The sequence below is a fragment of the Heterocephalus glaber genome, unplaced genomic scaffold, assembly GCF_053883595.1.
Source record: "Heterocephalus glaber isolate CG9 unplaced genomic scaffold, H.glaber_assembly_v1.0 deba00001553, whole genome shotgun sequence".
NCBI classification, from domain to species: domain Eukaryota; kingdom Metazoa; phylum Chordata; class Mammalia; order Rodentia; family Bathyergidae; genus Heterocephalus; species Heterocephalus glaber.
In genome coordinates this window covers 13,450,369-13,472,797 of record NW_028258344.1, presented here as the reverse complement: position 1 = coordinate 13,472,797, position 22,429 = coordinate 13,450,369, and positions in this window count along the sequence as shown.

Sequence of the window (22,429 nt, the reverse complement as noted above, 5' to 3'; positions counted from 1 at the left end):
ACCTCTTCTGATTTTATGGAGTAGGTTTTGTAGGAAAAGTTTTTATTTTTTCATTTAGATGAGATATAGGGTGTGAATTGGGCAAATTTTGTCTTTTATTACACATAAGTACGAAAGTGGAGCCTCTTTGTGATTTGTGTGATTTTTTTTTTTTTCGGATGCTTACTGATGTCAGCAGTGTCTATGAGTGCTTCAATAGTGCAAAGTGCAGTGGCATAAGGAGGTAGTTGTATGACTTCACACTGAATCTGGACTTCTGATGGTGCATATCCTTAAGCCGAGTAATGATGGCAATGGGGCAACAGTCATTTTAGTATTCCAAGGTGCCTTGGGGCAAGTACAGGTGACATCATGGCACTTAGGGTCCGTAAGCCATGTGATGTGATGAAGAGTTTTCTCCAGGTCCCTTGGAATGAATGTTGGGGATGCTTGGGCCTTGATGCCAGCATCCACAGTTCTGGTGCAACAAAGATGTGAAGGGACCTTGCTAGAGTCCCACAGGACAAGCATAGATGATGCTGGGATCTGTGGCACTAGTGATGACAGACTTCAGGTTGTGAAATACAAAGGGGACCTTCTCTAGGTTCTATGGTGGAATTGCAAGTGGCACTGAGTCTTGTACTCTCTTGGAGCTACAGGACACAGATGGTATCTTCTTCACATGCCAAGAGACAAGTACAAGTCATGCCAGGGTATATGGCACTAATAAGAATTGTGTCAAGTCCATGAGCTCTGGAAGACCTTCCTTAGGTCCTGCTAGGCAGGTATATATAATGTTTGGACTTGGGGGTGCTGTTATCCATGTTCCTGGGGGTAGAAGACATGGACAAGACCTCTTCTAGATCCCATGGGTCAAGCACAGGTAAAACAATTTTGTAGTTTTCAGAGTTTTGGCTACAGCAGCTGTTGGTAATGAAGATAACGGATGCTGAGGGATCCATTTCCACCTTGTGAAGTGCAGAGAGGTCCAGTTTTGTAGCATCAGAGGGGTAACTTTTGGCTCCTAAGGCAGGATGGTGTGTAGCAGTAGCTGTTACAGCAAGTTTGGTTCTGGGCTACCCCATATTAGTTCCTTCTTTGAAGCAGAATAGTGGCTATTAGATTAGCTATCCAATCCTTTGAAGACTGCAGAATTCTCCTGCAATTAGGACTTTTTGTTTGATGCTTCGATGGTGGTTTCTAGTTACCTTTTTTTCCCAGCAGTGAGATTTCCCCCAACTGGGATTTGGGGTTGAAGTTGCAACTTGTTTTGTTGCCTTCTATAGCTTGCTTTGTTGACTCTGTGTTATTTAGTGCTCCTGTCACTTTCTTATTGATTTCCAAAATTCTCTCTCAACAATTACCCTCAAAATGTACTGTTTCCAGTTCTTCTCTGTGACAGAGTTGTGTGTGAGGCATCTCTATACAGCCATCTTGACCTTTCCTTCCATTATTAGTATTCTAACATTTAACAGATATCTGTTAGTTTACTGCTATGTTCCAGATCATGTCCTCATTGTCCAAAATATAGCACTTTCATTTCAATGAGTATTTTCTGAGCATAAGTTATATATGAGATACCAGCTTTACTCTAGTTTTTATTCCTGAACTCCTTAAAGAACATGTCAGCAAAGTGTAAATAAGGATTAAGAGGATTAATAATGAATAATTGATAATTTGAAATAGGAAAAGGTTCAAAGGGATAGGAGTGGTGGGAGGGGAAGGGGAAAGGAAAGAAGGAAAAGGAAAAATTATGAGAAAAGAAAGAAAATGGAAATGAAGTCTTTGTAAATAGGGAAGGGTGGAGTGAGTGAAGGGCGCACAGGTAATGGGGAAAAAAATAAAAACCAACATGCATTATGTACAGGTACAAGCACCCAATGATAAATGTAAATGTATTGTATACCTAAAATGTACCAACCAATAAAAGAATTTAAGGAAAAAAAAAAAAAGAACACATCAGCAATGCCTATCCCTCTATCCCCCACTTAACATATGCTTATGAACAAAAACTATAGATTAATTTTTCATCACTGATTCAATAGACACAGGTACCTTGTGACTGTTAATTATCTGATTTTTCTGGGTTTCTACTACTTCCTTAATTTTTGAACCTTAGTTATTATGATCTGAAGCACATTTGAATGATCAAATTTAGTCCTTATTAGGGCAAAGACTTGAACTTGTGTCAGAGATATTTATAACTTAAAGACCCAAAAAGTTCTTGAAAGAGACTAGGAAATTTCATGAACTTTAATGTACACAATGCTCAAAAATATTATTAGCAAAGACTCACTGTTATTAGTTATTAATTTTATTATTAAGTGTTCAGATCTATTAAAAAGGGAAAGAATTTGGCCTGTCATTAGCTGTTGTTATTTAATGATAATAAAAGCACATAGATTTCCACCTTACAAATTTTTTAATGAGTTGATGACCATATCTGACTGTAGTTTTCTTTTGAAATCTTGCGTATTTTAGTTTGGGTCTTTAGCAAGTTAAGTCTGAGAAGGAGCTCATAATTTTTGCTGACCACCGATGGTTTCTATGGCATAAAAGTATAAAACTTCTTGAGTCGCAGGACTTTTTAAAAGAAAACATTTGAACTCATGCATATTTCTGTTTCCTAGTGATGGTCCATTTAATTCAACTTAGTGTGTAAAGGACTATGCTCAGCTTTGTGCAAATATCAAAATATTCTGAAAGGGCACTATTTCTGCTTTCCAGAATAGGAAATTTGGAGGACTTAAAAAAATAATAGATTCATTGTGTTGGTCACAGTGTGTCAAGATCCAAGATCATACACAAGTTTAGAAACACTTGCACACAGCTAAAGATCTTAATAGAGCACAGATGTACTCACAATCCTATTATACTGGTAGCAAATTGGTCTTTCTGATTGATTGTGCATGGTATTCCAGCTCTTAGATGGTTCTCAAACCTCCAGAATTCCTCTTTTGCCGCCTTACTTTTGTTTCCCTGTTCTCCTAACAACAACACTATCACCAACAAGAATAACTTATCAAAAACTGTATTATACTATATAAAAGACCAGAAGGAGTACTTAACTACTGTAACTCCATCTTGGAATGCACATGAGTCATAGAGTTGAAATTATAAAATTTGAGCATCTTTAATTATGTATCTAATGATATCTTTTGTAAGTGGCAACTGACAAAGGCAAGAATTTTATTCTAGTTACCTTAGAGTATATTATTTATCTACTGGGCATAGTCACCTCCTAGCATTCTTGGAAGAGTTTTGCTAGAACCCCCTACAGCTATCAAAATCCACAGATGCTCAAGTCCTTTATATAAAATTTATAGTATTTCCATGTAACCCACATATGTCCTCTTGTATACATCAAAGCATAGACTATTTATAATACCAAACACAATGGAAATGGTATTTAAATGTTGTTATAATTATTTGGGAAATAATGGCAAGAGAGAAGTCTGTGCATGTTCAGTACAGATGCAACCATTATAGGGCTAATTATATTTTCAGTCCATGGTTTGTTGAATTTGCAGATGCCAAATCCATGGATATAGAGGCCAAACTATATATAAATACAATGAAAATTATAAATTTATTTTCTCCAAATGAAGAAAAGGACTTAATTTACTTGTATTTGCATTTCTGGACCATAGATAAATTTGCAGTTTATAATAAAATTGAGTGTTTACCACAGCAACTACTTCACCAAGAATGGATTACCTCATTCAATCCACACAGAGTTCTTGAGAAATGAAATATCATTATCCTTATTTTACAGAAATAGGATCATGAGTAAAAGAGGGAAGTTATTTGCCTTAAGTCAGAGATGTAGCAAGTGGTCTGGCCGAGTTTGAGCATGGCGTGGTTGAGGTCTCTGCTCAGGTTCTTGCAGGCTCTCCTAAGGGTGTTGGCTGGACTGTATCCCTGTCTGGAGGCTGGGATAGGAGTTTTATCCAGGCTCACTGGTAAATAGCAGAACTCAGGGACAAGGTCTCTGTGGTCTTGCTAGTTGTCAGGCACACACCAGTCTCAGGTCATTCTCTGGTCCTTGCCAGTCATTCCCCCCATTTCAGAACAGAAAAACTCCCACCACATTCCCCTATGCTTCAAATTTCTCTTACTTCTTTTTCTTGGATCAGCAAGAGAAAAATCTCTGCTTTTAAAGGCTCATGTGATTAGATTGTGTCCACATTATAAATTCATTCATTTCCAAATGTAATGACATTGCAAAATTATTCTGCATTGGTACGTAGATTAGTGTTTGAATAACTAGAACTCAGAAATCTAGGGGATCTCCTTAGATACAAGATGTACCAGTGAATTACCTTTCTCTCATGTACCATAAGAGAAGCAAGGGCAATTTGGTGGGGTTTTTAATTGGTGATCTACCTTCTTTACTTCGCAACTATCCAGAATAAAGGAAGCCTAAACTTCACACAAAGAAAGAATCTGAGAAGGATTCATCTTACTTTGATTCCGATATTTGGTCATATCCTCACAAATTTATCTGTGGCTGTACATTACTCTTAGAATTACAACCTAAATTTTACCGGTTTATCAAGTCTTGCATAATGTGTTCCATTCTTATCTGTCAAGTCTCTTCTGCAATTATTTTCTCTCTTTGTTCCCTGGGTCCCTTTCAATTTCTCAAGTATTCCATGTTACCTCCTGCCACAGGGACTGCATATATCATTCCCTCTGCCTCAAATTCTCTTCCCTATGGCTAGTCATGGTTTAAAGTAACTGTATTGGATGAGGGAGACAGTCTTTAAGAATTTGTATGCTGCCTTCTTAAATTGTCTTTACTTATTTAATTCAGACTTTATTTCTTCTTAGATTATAAGCAAGCAGAAAACTAATAGAAAGATAGACAGTGTTCCTTAACTACTGCCCCCTCTGATGTCAGTGGGATAGGAAAGCTGGAGAGGGAGTGTAGCAATGATGACAGTGCTGTGGAAGGCATTGTAGACCAAGGCTTACTGAACTGGACAGGAGACAAAGAGCAGAGTCTTAGACTTTCTTTGGGCACTGCAGGTGTGACTACATTTCACAGCCACATCCTGGATATAGGGTCCACTTCTTGGCCATTAAGTTTTGACCCTAGAATGCTATTTGCTTACACTCAAGCTGAGCTGATGAGATCCTGACAACCGGCTCTCAGTCCAGTTTTTCAGGAACTCCCCCAAAGTGAAAGCTTTATTAGACCACTTTCCAGGGACAATGGTATACTCTTAGTTTCTGTCAGCATCTGCTTGTGCAAAAAAATTGTCCCCACAGAGGTGACTAATTACATGGGGCAGTATTTTATTCTGTATGCATTCAATAAAATATTAAGACCTTAATTTTATTGTCAACGCATCCATAATTTTAATGCATAAGATCTCTCAGACATAAATAATATTTATATAATTCTAAGCTAAAAGTTGAAGAATTGCATGATTTCATCATTGATATAGTAGCAACGTGATAAATAGCAAGTTTCCTCCCATCAGCAGAACTCCTCTTCAACCTTCAGATCTAAGTTCAAGTGTCATTTCTCAGAACATTTCTGAGAAATTGTCTTATTTTACAGTCCCTAGTGATGTGTAGTTTTTCTTTATATTGCACATATTTGTGTGGGGAACTATTCTCCAAATTCCCCACCAGATTGCAAGCTGCACTCAGACAGGAACAGTGTCTTTTCATTCACCTTGAATCCCCACACGAAGTGAAGTACCTAGGACAGCTCACTCTCAATAAATATTTTTAAAGCAGATAAGTGAGTAGATCATGTACTTTCTTTCTTAATTCAAATTATCTTTTTTGTAATGATCTATATAATTCAACAATAGTCTACCAAGAGAGTATTTTCTTTTTTTATTTTAATAATTTATTACAGCAAAAGACACATTACCATTAACCTCACACAAACACACATACACACACAAACTCCGCTTTGCTTCAAACACACTTAGCCCTTCATTCTTGGCACTTTCTGAAGGAGTTCTGGAAATTCTTTTCCATGACTGTCTTTATTTGTGCTCTCATGACTACCTCAATGTCCTAAATCAATTAAAAACATTTACTTTTCATGATCCTTTTCACTCTGGGGAAGAGCCAGAAGTTGCATGGTGCCAGACCTAATGAAGGACATACTGTAACTTTTTTTCCTGTTTTTTCTTTCTCATATTTATTGCTTTCCCTTCTTTTCTTTCCCTTACCCCTCCCACTTCCTCTTCCCTTTGGACCTTTTCTTCCTATTTCACATTATCTATTATACATTTTGATCCTCATTTACACTTTCAGTTTCTCACACCAGAGAAATGATTCAGTATTTACACAGGTGTGTCCTATTTATTTCACTTAAGAGTATGGTCTTGATGTGCATCCACTTAGCTATAAATGTCTCCAGTTTATCATTCTTCTTTATGGCTGAGTAGTACTCCATTTTACTAAAAAAAACATACAGAGAGTATTTTCAAACAGTATATTTCCTGTCACTTGCATCATTAAGTGGAGTAGTATCCATGCATTAAAACTGAAGGCTTACCAGGCTAGAGATGTAGCTCAGTGGTGCTGCTGCCTGTCTCACAAGCGCAAGGTCCTGAGTGTGATTCCAAGTACAAAAAAAAGCCCCAAAATTTAAGGCTTACCTTCCCATGATTTTTTTCATATACTGTAGACTAAAATTACAAAATTATCCTTCAAACAATTCAACTTTTATTAGACTGACCAACCAAAAATTAGAAAGTCAACACAATTAGGGTATGGAAAAGAGTTAAAGAATAAGTCATGGGTTCTAAGTTGGCAAGGAAAGAAACAGAGAAAGAAGAGGACTAAAGGATTCAGAAGAAATGAGGACTTCTCTGGTGGATACCCTAATATCCTCAAAGGTTAGTCTAGGGGGCAGATACACACACACACACACACACACACACACACACACACACACAGACTTCACCGTGGAGCAGTTACAGGCCAAAGCATGACTATGGGAAAGTCTCCTAAAGTGATGAAGTGAAGTGGAACAGAACTAAAGGTTCTGGATGGATATTCTGTATGGAGATTTAAGTCACACGCAATGACCAAAGCATGTGAAAGACATTGGTGAGTGAGAAAGAGTGGGAAAGGAGAAAAAAGAATATAGTTAAACAACATGGACTTCGAAGCAAGAAAAAAATGAACAGAATAATAAAAGCTTTACTGTTTAAGAAAATATCTTTTGAATATGATCAAATACACTTTACATATTGAAGCCCCTTCCAAAACAAGAAACTGAGAAGGAGGATGGGACAAGGGTAGTGATGGAGGAGAAATAATTAAGGTATGTTGCATGCGTACAAATCTGCCAAAATAAAATTCATGAACCTGGACACCTAATATGTACTGACAAAAGATGTGGAGAATGAAAGAAATATCTTACGATTTGGAATATTTTTGCACATGGAGCGTGAGGTTGAAAGGGGTGTGGAGCGCATTGTGATGGTTTTCGAAGGCTCTAGAAAGACCAGTGGAGGAGGGTTTTGTATAAAAAGCAAGGCTGCTTGGACTCTGGAAGGAACGAAAAGAGAAGAGTATGAGCTCTGCACGGGATATTCCACTTCCTAGAGAGTCCCTACATAAAATGGCTACAAATGATAGCTGGTTTCTGAAGAAAAAAAATGCTTTTCACAGTTTTTCAAAGTCTAGATTTTATAAGATACCACCAAGGGATAACTTGATGACAAGACTGGTAAAGAAAATATTAGCATAAAAGTCCTGAGAACTTTAAATTCCAGATGCACCATGAATCAAAATTCTAAGAATTCATCAACTATCTATTATATATTGTCTTTTCTGAGATATGAGCTTCACATTGTATCTGTAACTGCAAAGTATTGTATACGTCTAAGTTACTTTCTTTTAATTGGAGGAGCAAGCAGTTTGGCCAATACTTTTAACAACTAGCCATGGAACCCTCAAGACTTAGAGATACATATGCTATCAGTCTGGGGAGACCTTTTTTGTTTAAAAGGGAAGAAGCAAGATAAGCCCTCCTCATAGTCCCCACCTCTAGCAGAGCCAGATCACGGACATTCCTAGCAAAGGAAGATCTAAATAATTCCAACTTTCATCATGTTTTAGACATCTGTAATATTCTCTTGACACTCATTCAGCAGTTATTTTTATATTTATTAACATGTTTATATTTTTGTGCATCATTCCAATCATTGTTATATAATTCCAATAATAACAAAGATTGTTAACAGCATGAAACATCTTATAATTCTTTTGTTACCTGGATCAGCATCTAACTCTGTGCTAGAAAAATACTCAGAATTCATTTAACTAGTAACTGACTAAAAGTTACAGAATCCCAGGTTAGAAAAGCAGTGCTCATGCTTGTTTTGTGTGACCAGGACTCCCAGGCTTGCTAAGCTTATGTTGGAACTCCTGTTCTCTTGTAAAAGCTCCCTATCAAAGCTATCCCGATGTACACAGGCACCCTATTATTTCCAGAAAGTTTTTCCATTGCCTAATTAATTCAGCCCTACTCTTTCAAGATTGCCCAGTGAGTAGCACTATTGAGTCTGAATGACTAAAGAGGCTGGCTCTCAAGGCAAGTAGTTTTATGAACTGAAGCAGTGGGATACTGCTACCTGTCCCTATTGTGCTGTTTGTATTAAAGTTGTTATTTGAAAATTGGCTATCTCTGTCTAAATACCATTCTCATAGAAGTAAGTTTTAAAACAGGCATATTTTCTAGGAAGCCCGAAGACATGTCACAGGGGAGAAGGGCAATAAAATAGTAAGGGCAAAATATCCTCAATGTATCTACCAACACACGTACCAGGTGTAAGATCTAGAGGCTGTTTCTCTTCATTGTGTTGGTCAGTATGAGACTAATTCTCGTGAGGCAAACCAATGGTCTTTCATGTAGCAAGTGTGGAAACCATACTTTTTCAAATGCATACACTATGTGTGAGTCATTTCTAAACTTCCAAAGTTCAGTATTTTGCTTGGTTAGTAATAAGTGCTACCTAGCTATACATCCAAACTTCTGAAGAAGTGTCAATAGTCTTCTTCTCTGAAGGGATATTAATATCTTCATTCTCTTATTTTTGTGTTTATCATATGTTGCCTATTTATCTTCCCTTTAAAATATATTCAGATCATAAGTACTTGGAAAGTTGCTTCTCTTCCCGGGGCCTTATTATGCTCCCCTTGGTTAGTATTGGAAAGGTGAAGCTTCAAACTGCAATCATTCACAGATCTGGATCAGTCTGGAAGTTCAGGATGAAGCTTGTATACAGCAAGTAAACCAGTGAACGAAGAAAGAATAAATAACCTCATTTGTGAGTGTAAGAAAAAGGAGAGCTAAAGAAAAACCTCTGTCTTACTTCTAGAAGCTGAGTAAAATTTTCCAAAGCTTCAGACTAAATCCACTTCATTCTTACTGCCTGTTCCACAAGCTCTTTCATTTTTAAATTGCTACACTTAATCATTGCAAGTTCTGTTTTTCTAAGGAATAAATTGTGGGGGTTTACCCACTTTTATCCTACCTTTAGGTCATTTAAAAATCAATCTTATTGCAGTATAATTTACATACAACAAATGACATCCATTTAAAGTGTATAACCCAACAAGCTTTGACAGATGCATGTACCATAATCAATTTATGTCTGTCACCCCAAAGAGTTTTCTGATGCTTCTTTGCTATCCATATCTTTTTATTCTTCTGTCCCTGGGCAATCCCTGATTTACTTTTTTGTCATTATAGATTAGTTTGCATACTCAATGTTTTATAATCATGGAATGGTGCAGTATGCATGTTCCTGGCCTCTTTCACCCATTCTTATCAATATTTTGCATATATACATAGTTTGCTCTTTTTTCCCCTGAGTGATAGACTACTGAATGGATACTGCATAGAAAGAGCTTGTTAAACCACATTTTGTTTGTCCAGTCATCTGTTAATGCACATTGGAGTTACTTCTACCTTGTGACTGTAATAAATGAAGATTGTGCAGATGTGTTTTTATTTTTCTTAGTTAAATATTCAGACTTGAGATTGCTGGATCAGAGGGAAAGCACATATTTTACTGATTGAAAATCTGCCAAATAGCTTTCCAAAACGTGGCTTTATTATTTGGCATTTCCACAAGCAAAATGTGAGTTTCCCTTGCTCCAAATCTTCATCTTCACTTGACATTTTTAGTATTTTAAATTTTAGACACTCTAATGCATGTGCAGTGACATTTTATGTGGTTTTAGTTTGCATTTGCCCAATAACTACTTGAGATTGAACATTTCTGCATGTGTTTATTTTCCTTTAATATACCTTCTTTCGAGTAATGTTCATCCAGCTGATTTACTCATTTTTTCATGGGTTCTTATGTCTGAGTTGCCAGATTTTTCTGTGGATTTCAAATATCAGCCTTTTGTCAGGTGTGTGTGCTGTGAATATTTCCCACTGTTCTGTAACTAGTGGTTTTCATTTCTTTTTTAAAATGTGTAATTTTATTTTATTTTTTTCAGGTTTTTTTTTAATTAACATGCACTTACAGTACATAATGATCACATTCCTTGTGGGAAATTGGTACTTGTACATAATACATTTTAATTCTTTTTTTCTATCTGCCTCCTTCATCGCTTGGTCTTCTTCTCAAAAATCAAACTTGTTTATTTTAATAGCCTAAATTATGATTTTCTCTTGTTTTATGATTCATGCTTTTTATGGCATGCCTAAGCATTCTTCACTCTCAAAGATCACAAGGAGGGCCGGGGATTTAGCTCAGTGGTACGGCCCCCTGCCTCGAAAGCACAAGGTCCCGAGTTTGGATCACAAGAGTTCCCTTCTCTCTGTACATGGGCTCCCAGTGATCCCTTCCTCCAGGTAGTCTCATCTTTGTCTCTAAGTCCTACTCAAAGTATCCCTCTTCCAGAGTGATCTGGTTTTGATCATTTTTTATTCAATTTATGGATTTTGATATGTGCATCTGATGATTCAGCAAGCCTCAGATTTCCCAAGGTAAGACATAGTCCACAGGGGAATGCTGAACAGAAAGTTGGATCTTTGATAAAAAGGTACTTTTTTCTTTTTTTAATCATTGTAAAAACAGGTAAAATTTTTCCATAGCTTGTAACCTCAGGAAAGGTCTTAGATATCTTTTGGTCTGATTGCCACCATATTTGTCAGAAAGTTAAAGTTAAGTTGCTAAAAGTTAAATGATTTTCTCATGAATACTTCATTAATTCTTTGTTCTTTCTACAAATTTACCCTTCTTTCTCCGAGCAGTAATCTGAAGCTCACATGCAATTCTGATGTAATAGTTTTACTATTTTTCCTAATTGGAATTACATCACTAAAAATATGCCTTAGTTTAAATTCCAGTCTCAGTTATGTTTCAGAAGAGTTATCTGAGTTTCTAATGTGAATTGAGAATTTGGCTACCCACTCAAAGGTAGCACATTTCTATAAATGATAAGAAGTTAGAAATATCTCCCATCTTCAAATGTTCCTTATTTGCCTGCTGGACTAGTTGTCTACTGCTGCCTAACACATTACTTCATAATTTAACTGCAATATTATTTATTATCCCACAGTTTCTTGCCTAAGGAACCCAAGGATAGCTTAGCTTAGCTTAGTCCTCTGTGTGAGGATCCCTCACAAGGCAACAGGCAAGACTTTCCCCAGGTCTACCCTTGATCTAAGGACTTACAGGGTCAGGATCAACTTTCCAGATCACTCACAAAGTTGTTGGTCAGATTCAGTTCCTGACAGCCTGAGGATTTTAGTCTCTTGTTGGCTTTGGCTGGCGGTCAGAAGCAAACCTCTACTCCTTGTCTGTGGTCCTTTCTACTTGTGCCAAGAACACAAATCAAGCCAGAGACAAAATGTCAGTCTTCTATGACCAAATTTCAAAGGTGACATTTCCTCATTTTGGTTGCATTGTATTTATCAGAACCAAGTCTGTAGGTCCAGTCAGTCAAAAGAAAAGGGTTGCACAAGGATATGATGACTACCTAGAGGAAAGAATCATTAGGAGCCCTTTCAGAGGCTGTCTCCCACACTTGACTCTAACAATACTGTTTTTTCAGCAGCAAAGACTCATTTTTGGGGGGCTAAGCCTTTCATATTAAGAATTGGCGTGTAAAAATGGGCATTATTGAAAATGACTCTCCTATGGAAAAAAGAACATCTTATCTGCTTATTATATGTCAGCTTGCCAACATGGATTTATTTGTGACATGGTTAGTAATTTGTGACACAAAATTCTGGTACATAAAGTAATATAGATTTTTAATTACTAGAAAGTGAGATATAGGTTTTAACCAGTGAGAAGATCCAAATGACCTGGCAGCCTTGTGGAAGTTAATAAAGTTAGCCAGGAAAAGAGAATGAGCTGGGGAGATTGCCAGTGCCTCAGAGCCTTTGTCCATAAGCAGCCTCAGCCTCAAAAGATATTGGAAACCTCTGTAATTAAAATACAAAATAATTGTATTGAATTTACTCCACTAATTCCAGACTCTAGAATGATTTCATTATTGACTAAAGTCATCAAATTCTATGCATCAGTTGTTCTATATCAACCATCAAGTTCTTCTTTTATATAGAATTCTAACAGGACTAACTTAGTTATTGTCTGTTGCTGAGACACAATACCCAACAGATGCAACTTAAAAGAGGAGAGGTTTATTTTGGTCTTCAGCTTTTGAGGTTTCAGTCCATATCTAGTAGGTTCAAATGCAGAAATGGCATGGTGGAAGAGCCTACTTTGGAGGAAAGCTACTCACTTCATGGAGGTCAGGAAGTAGAAAGAGGAAGGAGGCACCACTAGGGAAATATACCCTTCCAGGTCACACCCCCAGTGACCTGCATCTTCTATCCAGGCTCCACATCCTAAGAGTGGATTCAGCTCTGGATCAGTGTACCTCCTGTACAATTACATTCCAAAGGTGTGACTTTTAGAGGACACCCCAAATGTAAACTATAACAAAGACTTATGCTAGTTGTGTTAGGTAGGCTTTCCATTGCTGTGACAAAATAACCTGGAAAAAGCAACTTAAAGGAGGAAAGATTTATTTTAAATCATGGTTTCAAAGGTTCTAGTCCATAGTCATCTGGATCCAAGGTAGAAACAACATGGTGGAATTGTGACCACGAAAAGTTATTTACCTTGTGGCATCCAGAAAAAAGAAAGAGGCAGGGACGAGGGGGAAAATAACTTTTCCAAGTTGTATGCCCAATTACCTGCCTCTTCCAACCAGAACCCTCTTCTTAACAGCCCATTCAGTTATGAATTCATCATTGGATTATCCCATCGATGAGGTTAGCTTCTATATGATCCCATAACTCCCCTAACCCCCACCACATGAGATTTTGGGTGACATTTTTTATTCAAACCGTAACACTGCTTTACTACACAGCTCCTTGATGAAAAAAAGTATCCGTACTCTCTGTGAAAAAATATCCTTTGGGTTAATGCTTATCACAGCAAATACAGATTTTTGAAAAGTAATAGGAAGAAAAGGTCCAAAGGAGTAGGGGAAGTGGGAGGGGAAGGGGAAAGGAAAGAAGGGAAAGGAAAAATTATGAGGAAAGAAAAAAATGGAAACAAAGTCTATGTAAATAGGGAAGGATGGAGGGGGTGAAGGGCGCACAGGTAATGGGGAAAAAATAAGAACCAAGATAGATCATGTACAGGTACAAGCACCCAATGATAAATGTAAACATTTTATTGTATACCTAAAATGTACCAATAAAAGAATTTAAGCAAAAAAAAAAAAAAAAGAAAAGAAAAGCAATAGTCACTTTATTTTTCCTGGTAGATGGTATCCCTAGCACACAGCTTAGAAAGGGAATGTGAGAGTGACTCCTGTGCAATACGAATGATATCAATTGGATTCAGCAGATCAAGTTTATAGAAGGAATTAATTCAGCGTTCTTCTTTGCCTTTGGCATCCAAAGTTGCAAAAGAATTGGAAGCCAGAGCACTTGAGCTTGTATTTCAGTATTGCTGCTTAGGGACCAAGGCCAAACATCTCTTCAAGCTTCACCTTTGTTTTCCTTCTTAGATGAGGCTCTACATGATAGATGAAGATCTGTGTGACATACTCTGACATGCTCTTTGTGATAATAAAGAGGAACAATATTTGGACATTTATAAAGTGGAGCTTATCTGGGAGAGTAATTTTGATTATCTTTTGATAGCTCTGTGACATGAATTATTTATTCACTCCAAAAGAGGAAGAGAAGCTGCATAGCTCACAGCCTACAGACTGAAACTGAGGGTGTGCAGATCTTCAGCCCTGTGTGTGTTCATCACTCCTGGCTGCAGTCCGCAGAGATGCCCATTGTCATAAATGAACTGATAAGTATAAGTCTCCTGGTATCACAAAGTAGCCTATTTTTTCCATGTATCAGAAAAATCTCTCTTTTTTTTTAAGGAGTAATAGGTCAAAGAAGAAACAGACTGTAAATGCAAATTTGAAGCATCGTGGCAAATATAAACGTTTCACCTCCACTAGAAAATGACAAGTCCAGAGAAACCAACTACAACAACAAAATTGGTTTTTAGATTTCTTAAAACCTCCCAGAGGGTAGAAGGGTTTGCAGAAATATTAAATGGCAAGATGCTAGTCTCAGTGTTCTCACAAAAGTAAACCCACATCTTCAGTTGTTTTAGTTATTTCCTTTTAAACATGTTCTTCAATGTTGTCAATATCTTTGGTCTTTTTCAAAGGGAGAGTGTGGAAGAGGTCAAACTATTGCAATTATGGCAAAAACTATGAAAAGGCAGTTAGATATAAAGACATGCTGCAAAGGAAAAATCTAATTTAGAAACAAGATCAGATTAAATATTTAAGCACTGACAAAATGGCTTTATTTATCAGTCTCAAAAAATTCATGTGCTGGATTTTGGAGGCAAAGGAAAGAAGTACAGGAATAAATTTTTTGCTAGGCAAGAATGTGGCTGTGAGGAAGCAGATAAGGCAGGAAATGTTCTTTCTGCTCCTTCTTGGTTCCCACAGGAAGTTTGATGGCTACTCACTCAGATCAGACCCTTTCAGTGTATTCCTGTAAGTAAACCACCAAGTCACTGGGGGCACTGATCTCCCTACCTACATGAAAAAAGTTGCAAGAAACTTCCTTTTAACCTACAGTAACAAAAAGATTCAGATAAAACAACAACAACAACAACAACAACAACAACAACAACTAAAGGAGAACGAAACAAAAAGTCCATAAAATTTGTCACACAGATTACATCCCCAAATTGAAGAAGTATGAGAGGTCTGAGGGGGGGGATGTCTCTAAACTTAAATAAACTCACTCTGTACTAAATGAAATCAAAATGGATCAAAGGGATAGCCAGGAGCTTTCTCAGCAGAACCCCAATTGCACAAAAAATAACGCCAAAATCAATAAATGGTACTATTTCAAATTAAAATTCTTTTGCATAGCAAAGGAAACAAGCAACAAAGTGAAGAGACAACCTACAAAATGGGGAAAAAAATGTTTGCTAGCTACTCCTCAGATATAGGACTAATATCGAGGATATATAAAGAAGTAAAAAAAATCCAAACCCAAAAATGGGAAATTGAAATGAGCAGACACTTCTCAAAACAAGAAGTACAGATGGTCCATGAAAGTGCTGAGCATCTTTGGCCATTAGAGAAATGCAAATTAAGACTGAGATTTCATCTTATTCAGAAAGAATGATTATCATCACAAAGTCAAAAAAGCAAAAAAAAAAAAAAGTGCTGGTAAGGTTGTGGGGAAAATGGTGCCTTTGTACATATCTGGTAAAAAATGTAAACTAGTGTAACCAATACAAAATTCTATGGATGTTCCTCAGAAAACTAAAAATAAAGATTCTATTTGACCCAATTATATCTCTGGCTATCTTCCTAAAAGAGTTAAAGACATAAATGTTCATGCATGTTTATAGCAGCACAACTCATAACAGCTAAATCTTGGAAGCAGCCTATGTGTCCATTAACAGGTGAACGGATAAAGATAAGGTGGTATTTACCACAATAGGATAGTGCTAAGCCCCAAAGAAAGTTAAAGTTTAGTCATTCTTAGGAAAATGAATGCACCTAGAGACCATAATCCTAGGTGAAGTGGACTAGCGAGCGGACAGTGAGGAGATCCGCTGAGTGGAGTGGGGCTCCCTCCCGTCCGTGCCCCACCCCCCAGTGACTAGCTCGGCCATACTGTGGCCCACAGCACCTACCCTCACCCCTCACCCCACCCCCACCTCTGGCCTGCTGGATTTGCCAGTACCTGGTTCCACACTACAGAGGCGCAGGGAGTCATAAAGGCCATTGTGCTAATTTCCAGAAGATAGAGCAGAAATGAACAACAGAAAGAGGGCCTCTCTCAGGCTCCTTGATAAAAATTAAAACCCACTGGAAAAGTGAAGAGAATCTCTGCTATAAATGCACACTAGACCACCGTGCTTGGTAAGTTGGAGGGATCATCACATCCTATCTAAACTTGGACTATCTTCAGGGGAAGGGCAGCTAGAACCTGCAGTAGAGCCTTGCAGAGTTCAACCCTGGAGGAGGACAGGGAGCTCAACTTGGGACTTGAAGCCAGAAATCTACCTGAATCTCACAGGTCTGTGACTGGCTCACTGAGACTCACTGACTTATAACTGCACACTGCTGTGCACGTTGTCTATTCTGAGAGAAAAGACATACCTTGAAGGACATACCTTCATTTTTATTTTTTATGTGTTATTTTCAAAAAATTTTTTGCTCTTATTTTAATTTTTATTTTTTATGTGTTATTTTCAAAAATTTTTTTGCTCTTATTTTAATTTTAATTTTTTTCTACTCTTTTCAAATTTTTCTATTTTTTCTTTTTTCTTTTCTCTTTTCTTTCTCTCTCTCACTCTCTCATTCTCTCACTGTTCCACATTGTTCTTCATCTCCCTTTTTGTTGCTATTCTAGCCCTAATTCAGATTTCTTCTTTTTCTTTTCTTCACTTTTTCTTTCTCTCAATTGTTATTAGTTTTAAAGGAAAGTAAATACAGTTTATAGCCTCCCTATTGCTGTTAGGTTGTTCTGTTCTCATCTTTGTTCTTTCATGCTGTCTTTTCCTCTTGTCTTCAACAGTTTCTTAGCATTTGTGTGATCTTCCTGTGTCCCCTACCTTACTGCTAACCTTCCCCTATCCTACCTACCTACCCTCCCTCTCAAACTCCTTCTAACTCCCCATCCCAAAGGGTAAAGTTGCTATATTGAAGAGTTTATTCACTGTAAACATACATTGGGTTGGTCCTTGATTTTGATTTAATTCACACAGTTAAAAGTGACAGATTAATAACAACCACAAATTGTTATTTTTCTAAGCTGTGCTTGATGCTATTTCCTTGCTGATTATATCACTTGGGCTAAGGTGTTGTGATTGATCTAATCAGTTGTCCTTCCCTGTATAATGAAAATGAGATAGCCTCAAAGTCATTAGAGATTCAAAACCTAAAGACCAGATATACCTGGAAGACACCTCTGAGAAACAATCATTCCATAAGGGTTCCAAATACAAGCAACAAAGATACAATAAGCAACTTTAAAGTATCAACCCAGGAATTAAATCAGGGATATTACCATAAACAAAAATGAGAAGACATTTCAGCAAGGGACAAAACTAGACTTCTACCCCCCCAAAGGCAAATTCTGGGGGGAACAAAGTGGAAAAGTCTCATAATCAACCACCTGGATACCCTGAACTAATAGCACAGGAAGTAACAAAAAAGATGAATGAAGCTCTAGAAAAGTTCAAAACAGAAATAATTTCCCAATAACTACAGAGATGGTGAGCAGAGTAAAATACATGATTAGAGGCTCTAGAACAGAAACAGATAAAAAAATAGATGAGCTCAGAACCATGCTGGAAGTCATGAATGCCCAGCATAAGAAAGAAATGGAAACCATGATCACCCAACAGAGGAAAGAAATGGAATCCATGAAACAGATTCGAACAGATATCCAGGAGATTAAAACCCCCATTGAAAGTATGCACAGCAGATTAAGGGAATGTGAAGATAGAGTATCAGATCTAGAAGATGGAATTGCCATTAATGACTATGAAAACAGAGATTTCTTAAAACTACTAAGGAACCACGAGAAATCAATCCAGTAGCTGCTGTATGATGCAAAGAAGAATAACATAAGACTGATAGGAGTCCACAAAAAAGCAGGAGAAAGTACAAAGCACATTAAAAAAAACTGTTCACAGAAGTAATAGTAGAAAACTTTCCAGACAGGGGTAGAGAATTGGACATACAGATAAGTGAGGCGTATAGAACTCCAACTAGCCATGATCAAAAAAAAAAAAAATCTACACCTAGACATATAATAGTCAAGATTCCAGAAACCCAACAGAAGAACAAAATCCTACAAGCAGTTAGAGAAAAGAAATAAATCACCTACAAAGGAAAGCCCATCAGAATCATGGGAGACTTCTCAACACAAACCCTCAACTCAAGGAGAGCCTGGAGTCAAGTATTTCAAGCCCTAAAAGAAAATAACTTCCAGCCTAGAGTGTTGTGTTCTGCAAAATTATATTTCAAAATCAGTGAGGAAATTAGATACTTCCACAACAAAGAACACCTGAGAAATTTCACGAATACCAAACCAGCACTCCAAACAATTTTAAACAATATCCTAGAAAAAGACAATGAAGATCACAACTCCATGAGGTGCAACAGAGGAAAGCCACCAGGCAAGGCAAGAAACTAAAGGGATAGGGGGAAAAATAAAAAATAAAAGACCCCAAAACAGCAAAATATCATGACAAGGATGACTCAATAACTATCATTTATAACTATCAATGTTAATGGCCTCAATTTACCAATCAAAAAAAAAATAGACTGCAGAACGGATTAAGAAGCAAAATCCAACAATATGCTGTATACAAGAAACACACCTAACTCAAAAAGAAATTCATAGACTGAAAGTAAAAGGATGGAAAATAGTTCTCTATAAGACAGGAACCCGGAAAAAAGCAGGGGTAGCAATCTTATTTGCAGAGAGAGTAGATCTCAAACTAAAACTAACTAAGAGAGACAAAGATGATCACTACATAATTGTGAAGGGAACAATCCAACAGGAAGAGATGAAAATCATTACTATATATGCACCAAATATGAATGCCCCCAACTATACAAAACAATTATTAGCAGACATGAAAAACCAAATAAGTGCTAATACAATTGTAGTGGGGGACCTCAATACCCCACTATTACAAATAGACAGGTCATCTAAACAAAGAATTAAAGATGAAATTCTAGAACTGAACCAAGCTATTGAAAAAATGGACTTCATAGATGATTACAGAGTGTTCCACCCCACAAAATTAAAATACACATTCTTTTTGGCTGCACATTGGTCATTCTCCAAAACAGACAACATACTCTCTCATAGAACATATTTAGATAAGTGCAAAGGAATTGAAGTTATCCCCTGTATATTGTCAGACCATAATGTGATGAAATTGGAGATCAATAGCAAATGAAACTACAACTATTTTATAAACACATGGAAATTGATTAATAGTCTCTGTCTCCTGAAGAAGCAATGGGTCACAGAGGAAATTAAAGAAATTAGACAGTTTCTACAAGTAAATGAAAATGTCAGTACAATATACAGGAATCTATGGGACACAATGAAAGCAGTTCTACAAGGGAAATTCACAGCAGAGAATGTTCATATTAGGAAAACAGAGAGAACTCAAATAAACAACCTAATGCTGAACCTCAAGCTTCTAGAAAACGAAGAGCATTGACAAACCCAAAGCTCATAAAAGAGAGGAAATTATAATGATCAGCGCAGAAATCAATGCAATGGAAACTAAGAGAACAAAAAATCAATTAAAAAAATCAATTAATTGAAGAGTTGGTTTTTCAAAAGAATAAGTAAAATCAATAAACCTTTAGCCAACCTTAAGAAAAAAAGGAAAGAAAAGGCTCAAATCCATGCAATTAAGAATGAAAAAGGTGAAGTCATAACAGATCCAGCAGAAATCCAGAGGATCATCAATACCTACATTGAGAAATTATACTCTAATAAAATGGAAAACACAGAAGAAATGGACAGATTCCTAGATACATACAATTGTCAAAGTTAAATGAAGCAGATATAAAAATTCTAAATACTCCAATTACAATAAGTGAAATTGAAAATGTAATAAAAAATTTACCAACAAAGAAAAGCCCAGGTTCTGATGGCTTCACTGTTGAATTCTACAAGACATTTAGAGAAGAACTATTGCCATTTCTCTTTAAACTCATTAAGAAAATTGAAAGGGAAGCAAGGCTTCCAAAGTCATTCCTGGAAGAAAGTATTATTTTGATTCCAAAACCAGGGAAAGACCCAACCCAAAAAGAGAACTACAGGCCAATCTCCCTAATGAACATAGATGCAAAAATCCTCAACAAGATACTGGAAAACAGAATACAGAGGCTCACCAAGATCATACACCCTGACCAAGTCAGATTTATCCAAGAGACACAAGGATGGTTCAACATACGTAAACCAAAAAATGTAATACACTATATTAACAGAGTCAAAGACAAAAACCGTATGATCACCTCAATAGATGCAGAAAAGGCATTTGACAAAATCCAACACCCATTCATGATAAAACCCTACAGAAAATTGGAATAGAAGGTCTTTATCTCAACCTGATTAAGGCTATCTATGAAAAACCAACAGCCAACATCATACTAAATGGTCAAAAACTGAAAACTTTCACACTAAAATCAGAAACAAGACAAGGAGGCCAACTATCACCACTCCTGTTCAATATAGTTCTGGAAACATTAGCCACAGCAATTAGAAAAGGGAAAGAAATAAAAGGAATAAAGATGGGAAAGGAAGAAGTTAAACTGTCATTATTTGCTGACGAGATGATACCTTACATAGAGGGCCCAAAAAACTCCAACAAAAGCATTTTAGACTTAATTGACAGATTCAGTAGAGTAGCTGGATACAAGATCAACACTCAAAAAACAATAGCCTTCTTGTACACAAATAACAGACTCTCTGAGAAAGAAATTAGGGAAACAATTCCTTTTACAATAACATCCAAAAAAATGAAATATCTAGGATTTAATGTAACAAATGAAGCAAAAGACCTCTACACTGAAAATTACAGCACTCTGAAAAAAGAGATTAAAGAGGATATCAGAAAATGGAAAGACATCCCTTGTTCCTGGGTAGGAAGAACCAATATACTGAAAATGTCCATACTTCCAAAATTACTATATCGATTTAATGCAATGTCAATTGAAATTCCAACAATATATTTCACAGAACTAGAAAAAACAATCCAAAAATTCATTTGGAACCAGAAGAGACCTAGAATAACAACAGCAATTCTAGGCAACAGAGACATGGCTGGGGGCGTCACAATCCCCAACTTGAAACTATACTACAAACTATTGTGATAAAAAACAGCATGGTACTGGCAAAGAAACAGACCCAAGTATCAGTGGAATAGATTAGAAGATGCAGAAACAACTCCAGACATACTCAGCCATCTCATCTTTGAAAAAGGAGCCAACCACCCTCATTGGAGGAAAGATAGCCTATTTAATAAGTGGTGATGGAAAAACTGGATTTCAACCTCCCAAAGATTAAAACTAGACCCCTATCTATCACCATGCACTAAACTAAGATCAAAGTGGATTAAAGATCTAAATATTAAAACAGAAACCCTAAACTTGCTGGAAGATAAGTTAGGTAGAACTCTTGAAGACACTGAAATAGGAAAAGACTTTTTGAACAAAACCTCAGTAGCATGGACACTAACACAAAGAATCAACAACTGGGATCTCATCTTATTAAAAAGCATCTGCACTGCAAGAGAAACCACCAACAGAGCTGACAGGCAACCTACAATGTGGGAATAATTTTTAGCAGCTGTAACTCAGACAAGAACTACTATCTAGAATATATAAAGAACTGAAAAAAATCAGACGCCCCAAATTTGAAGACCCAATCCAAAAATGGGCATCTGAAATGAACAGACATTTCTCAGACAAAGAAGTAGAAATAGCAAATAAACATATGAACAAATGTTCAGCATCAGTGGTCATTTGAGAAATGCAAATGAAAACAATGCTGAGATTCTATCTCACTCCAAAAAGAATGGCTGCTATCAAGAAATCAACCAATAACAAATGCTGGCAGGGCTGTGGGGAAAGAGGAACACTGCTCCACTGCTGGTGGGAGTGCAGACTGGTGCAACCACTGTGGAAATCAGTATGGAAATACCTCAAGGAACTAGGACTAGAGGTCCCATTTGACCTAACTATTCCCCTGCTGGGTATCTTCCCCAAAGAATTAAAAGAATCATACTACAGTGATAAATGTGTACCCATGTTCACAGCAGCACAATTTGTAATAGCTAAAGCTTGAAAATAGCCCAAGTACTCATCAACTGGAAACTGGATAAAGAAGATGTTTAAAAAATAG